This window comes from Phyllostomus discolor, chromosome 2 (genome assembly GCF_004126475.2).
Source record: "Phyllostomus discolor isolate MPI-MPIP mPhyDis1 chromosome 2, mPhyDis1.pri.v3, whole genome shotgun sequence".
Taxonomy (NCBI): domain Eukaryota; kingdom Metazoa; phylum Chordata; class Mammalia; order Chiroptera; family Phyllostomidae; genus Phyllostomus; species Phyllostomus discolor.
Window position 1 is genome coordinate 7885030 of NC_040904.2, and position 6000 is coordinate 7891029.

Here is a 6000-nt window from a genome sequence, read left to right on the forward strand (position 1 = left end):
AAAATAACGATGGAAGGATTCCCAAGAATTTTTGACTTACAAACAAGTACGTTTCAAAAATAAGGTGTTTGGAGTCTGTGACAGGGAAGCGAGGATGGGAAGAAATGCGTGGGCATCCCCCTGAATTTCCTTCTCAGGTCCCCTTTCCCCCTGCAGTCAGGGGCCTGGGGAGACCACTTCAACATCACGGCGTGCTTGTTAACACGGTAGTACCGCTGCTACCAGCAGTGGGATAACTATTTGAAAATTAAGCCCTGCGCTCTCTCTCCTGGGATTGACGTTAGCGCATCAGAATTCGGAATTAAAAGTAAAATCCCCTCCCAGTGCTGCAAGAAAGGGGGTCCTCACTGCTTGCATTAGCCTTTACTGGGCAGTAGAGTGAGTGACCTGTTTTGGGCTCAGGTGCCAAAAAAAAAAAGGCTAAGTGGTTACCGAGACAACGATGCTATCATACAAACCATTCATTGTTTTAACCAGTAAAAACTAACCAAGGCGTTAAGCCATGTGGTTTGTGGTCCTGTGCCGTAGCGGTACCGGGAGCGCCAGCTGTGTGTGCAAGGCGCCGTGTTGTAGAATGTAAGCTTCCTGTTCAGCACTGACCCCCGTTCCCTGCCGTTCACCTGTGCTCATTGCTATAGCGCCATAGGCTGGGGGCCTACACAAGGGGCCCTCATTCTCTCACAGTTCCGGAGGCCCGCAGTTCGCAATCACAGGGTCCGCAGGGCGCGGCTCCTCGCTCCGAAGGCTCCAGGTGACACTCCTTCCTGCCTCTTCCAGCTCCCGCGGCTGCCAGCGCCCCTTGGGGTCCTTGGCTTGTGCCTGCATGGCTCCAGTCTCTGCCCCTGCCTGCACATGGCCTTCTCCCTGTGTCTCCTCTGTGTCTTCATATAAGGACATCAGGCATTAGGTTAGAGACCACCCTACTCTAGTGTGACCTCATAGGAGCTTGGTGACATCTGCAAAGACCCCAATTCCAAATGAGGTCACAGTCGTGGGTTTTGGGGAGTCAGACTCCAATGTATGTTTTTGGGGAATACATTCAACCCATAGCAGTGTCTCTTATGGAAACCTCTAAACGTTGTGGGCAGGTATTTTCATTGCAGGCACTTCCAATAACAGGTTTTTAAAAAATGTATTTCACGAATGAGGGTTGAGTGGCGACTGAAGCCCATGGTAAAACGGTCACCGAGTGTCGGCCACAGCCGGGCGAGGCTGCACGAACAGATCTGGGAGAGTGGAGGGAACAAAGCCCTCTGTGTGTGCACAGGAACTGCCTGCACTTTGATTGTATGGAAATTAACCATTCACTTGCTCGTTCATCAAGTGCTCGCTGCATCCTAAGATCCATGAAAGAGAAGATGGACCTGGCGCCCACCCTGCCACCATCTCCTCCGAGTTGCTGGTCAGTGTCAAGCAGTGGGTGCTGTTTTTCCCATTTCACCTGACCCTGGTCCGCCTGTAGCACTGGCTTGAAGTGCGTCCCGGACTTTTTTCTCCCCTAAGTCTCCCATTTTCCATTCCACATCAGGGTGGCCACCCATGTCCTCATCCCCGTACCCAAGAGGGAGACACAGGTGGTTTGAGTTCCTGTTTGTGTCTGGCCTGTGGCTGGACCTGTGGGCTCCCCCGTGCTCATCCATCCCCACCCTGGGTGGGCAGGACCGTGGTCTCCCATTGTTCCTTGGACATAGAGATGAGGATGGGTGGTGCCCGTGGGTGATGCAGGCACCAATTAAATTCAAAATCACTGGGAAGGGAAGAAAAAAAAAGCCAATGTCATGTGAACCATAAAACATCTGCCACTTTATATGAAAAATAATAAATATAGCGCATTAGTCAGGGTATGCGTGTTTTGTGTGTAGCAACAATGTCATTCCTGCAGTGACATTCTCCAAGAGAAAAGTAACATCCAGTGGCTTTGTCACCCAAACCAGAAACAACCCAGATGGCCATGAACCCGTGCTGGCACGAAGACAGAGTGCCATGTCCATCCCACAGAACACAACTCAGCCATAAGCAATTACACAAGAGTGTAGATGACATCAAAAGCCTCATGTTGAGTGAGAGAAGCCAGACCCTAAGGCTACATGCTGTACAACTCTGTTTATATGACATTCTGGGAGGGGCAGAACTACAGGGACTTAAGTCAGGGGTGCTGAGAATGGGGGGCGGTGACTGATCGCAGAGGGACGCAAGGGATTTTGGGGGCGGGTAGTAGGATGCTCCATATCTTTTTAAAGCATGATTTTATTTATTTAGAGAGAGGAGAAAAGAGGAAGAAAGAGAGGGAGAGAAATATCCATTGGCTGCTTCTCACACGCCCCCAATGGGGACCAGCCCCGAAATCCAGGCATCTGTCCTGGCTGGGGATCAAACCGGCAACCCTTTGGTTTGCAGGCCGGTGCTCAGTCCACTGAGCCACACCAGCCAGGGCCAATGTGCTACATCTTGACTGTGGTGCTGGTGACCGACGTGACCGGCATTTCCGGCACTGCACACCAAGGGGGATGAATTTTACCGCATGTACATTTCACTCCAATAAATCTGTCTTAGAGAGAAAAACACAAAGAGGATGGAACAAGCTCTCCTTCCAAATGTCTGCAAGCTCAACTTCACAAGGTTCTGACGTCTTCTGACACCTTGCTGTGCTCTCCTGTGAGGCCCAGAGGACAGAATTTCAGAGCAATTCCTCCTGAATCTTCTTATTTCTGGGTTTTCGGTTGGAGCGCGACCCACACAGTCTCTCTAAAAGTCACAGGGAATAAAACCTTGCTGGCTTCCCTCATCCCTCCAACTCTTCGCGGAGGCTTTAGTACGGGCACCTTATTTTTCCATAAACAAGGACATTAGGAAACAGTACTTTTGGCAAGCATTTTTTGTGGGGAATTGTTTTCTTTGGGATACTTCTATTAGCAGAAGGAATGTAAGTGGTGAAACCAGTCTGGAGCTTTGGTGAGTAGTTTTGAAGTGAAGAGTCAAAACTTTGACCGATGCTGTGATGTTTATACTCCTGGAAATAAAACAGTAATTGGGAAAGCGCATCCCGTGGGAGCCCAGGTTTAGCACTGAGTCCTGAGAAGGGGGAAAACGAATTGGTTGTGCTCCTGTGGGGTGAGTGGGTGCCCGGCCCCGGCACCTCCCCTGGTGGGCTCGCTCCCTTGCCCACACTCTCCCCAGCGGCCCTAGTCCCAGGCCCACACGGAGAACTGCCTCTGCCGTGGGCCACCGGCATGGCGAGAAATCAGGGTGCAAGGCCCCGGAGTTCAGCCCAGAGCTTTGAGCCTGCTCTGGGTGGTGCTCACGTTGTGTGGGCTTGCCCTGCCGTACTGACCCCAACAGGGTCTTGCCACCTTCTGGATCTTTCCTTTGGAGGTGGAGTCAGGCTGTCCTGGGTTAGGCGGGAGATGCTATCTTGGGGTCTGGCCAGCTCCTTCTCCCTGCAGATGAACTTGAACATGTCCGAGGTGGGGGTCTGGGGAGGAAGTGGGCGGTCTCAGTCAGGCCTCCAGACCTCAGCTGTGGCCTCCGACCAGTGATCTCCAGAGCACCCTGCATGTGGGGACGGGCTGCCCATGGTGTCTCTCCCAGTGTTTACGCAGAGGCATTTGGCTCTGGTTCCTTGCACACAGCTCCCACCTGCATGGGTGGTCTTTGGTGCCTGTCCATCACAGCACCTCCCGACCGTGAGGCCCCGCTCCAAGGGCCCCCACACTGGGTTGGGGCACTGAAGGGAGGAGTCTGGCAGGGATGCCTGGGCCGCTGAGGAGCTGATCTGCTGGGGCAGGTCGTGGCGAGAACAAGGTCCTGGACTGCTGTCCACTCGGGGTTTCGGGCAGATGGGCTCTTCAGGTTCCCTTGGGGTCACAGAGGCTCAGAGGCTGCTGCATGTTAAAATTGGAAAGACTGTTTTTGATTTTTTTAAAGATTTTATTTATTTTTAGGGAAGGGAGGGAGGAAGAGAGAGAGAGAGAAACATCAATGTGCGGTTGCTGGGGGCCATGTGCTCTGACTGGGAATCGAACCTGCGATGCTTTGGTTCACAGCCCACGCTCAATCCACTGAGCTATGCCAGCCAGGGCGGGAAAGACTGTTTTGAGAACAGTCTGGGGTTCCCAGCAACATTGAGGGGAAGGTACAGAGACTCCCCGTGTACCTCCTGCCCCCGCGCAGGCACAGCCTCCCTGACGGTCAGCAGCCCCCCGCAGAGTGGTGCCCTCATTACAGTCGGTGAACGGCATCGACACGTCATCAGCCCCCAAAGTCTACAGCTTCTGTCAGGGACGCAAGTCCGGGGTGCACTTCTCAGGTCGCGCCTCCTGTGGGTTTGTACAATGCATGACATGTGCTCACCATCTTTGTCTCATACCGAGCAGCCTCATGGCCCAGAACACCCTCTGTGGCTGCCTGTTCGTGCCTCCCTCCCCACCCCTCCAAACCCCAGCAGCCACTGATGGTTTCACAAAGGCTTCACGCAGTTTTGCCTTTAGCTGCTTTTTACAAAGAGCATTTTATATTTTTATTGTCTTTTCCCCATGACCATTTAGTTCCCATATACACCCTCTCCTCTCCAGCAATCCCCACACTGTTGTTCATGTTCCTGGGTCCTTTTCCCTTTTTGCTCAATCCCTCCCTCCTCCCCTCCCCCACCTGCTTTAGATGGAAGTCCCTCGAAGCTTGCCAAAAAGCCGCAGGCACAGGAAGCGTGTGATAATCCCCACGTCCCTCCAAACCCAGTCCACCTGCCATCGAGTTGGCCCTGTTTGCCTGAGCGTGCGCTCCCTCTCTGCAGGTGCACGTATGTGGGCCTGAATCATGTGAGGGCACACGGCGTACACCGTGGGCTTGACTCCGGAGCCCTGCAGTGTGCATGTCCTGAAAGTGCGAATACGCTCCCACACGTGCTTGGCCCCTAGAAAGGCTCAGTGAACGGGAGCTGTTGCGTGTGACTCTGGCCGCACCAGCAGAGGTGTCCTGCCCCCTTCTCGCTTGCTTGCCGCAGACAGGGCTACGCAGCAGCCCCGCGGAGCCCTTTTCTCAACACGCCTGCTTCGTGCTCACTCACCGTGGGTGGCAGCCTTTCCTGCGGCCCCCAGCCACGGAAGCCGGCTTTTATTTTCAAAGACAGAACTGCTTGTGCTTTCAGAGCTGGTCTAGGTCTGGGGGGGGGGAGCCAGAGATCCCAGAAGTGGGGGAGGCTAGTGGCCTGTGGCCAGTTTAAGGGCAGGACAGAGTCTCAGGGAAAACGAAGCTATGGGGTACAAAACACAAGGGCCCCCACCTCATGCATGCTGGTTTAAGTTGAATTAAAATATTTGGACAAAATGCCATAGTACTGGCTAACGGAATTCTTCCCATCTCCCTCCCCCGCCCACGCCGACCTCCTCTGTAATTCCTGGGTGTATGGGGCGACCATGAACTCTGCACACAGAGATGACGTCACTCGCACAGGTCGCAGTGTCCTCCATGGCATTCTCTGTCCTGAGCTCCTGTTTCCAGACACGATGAACGCGCCCCGTGTCTGAGGGTGTGTGAGGCATGACTACTGGGATTATTTTTGTCTTTTTAGTCATCGTTCAACATCTTTTACCATTTTAACTGTGCAGGCTTTTTTTTTTTTTTAAAAAGAAAACAAACCTTTTTCCATACAATAAGCGTCTGAGCTCAGAAAAGCCAGTGTTGTTACTCATTGTCACCAAAACCCAGATGGTGTTTTCATTTTGTGCTTGGATTGGCTTCTGGCTTCTCTCTCGGCCCTGGAAGTGCCTTCGAATTTCCATTTATTGGGTCAAGCTGTTCTTTAATCCACCAAAAAGTGCAGGGCACACGTGTTCCCTCGTCTCTTTCGAACCAAGAGAGCTAAAGGAAGATCTTTTTTAAAAAAGCACGTTTAAGTTTATGTGTGTTTGAAGAAGAGAAAAGAAAGGTATCCTCTTCCAAAACTCCCGTGGGAGCTAATATATCACAAAGAACAGTTTGCAGACGGCTGAGGACAAAGGAAAG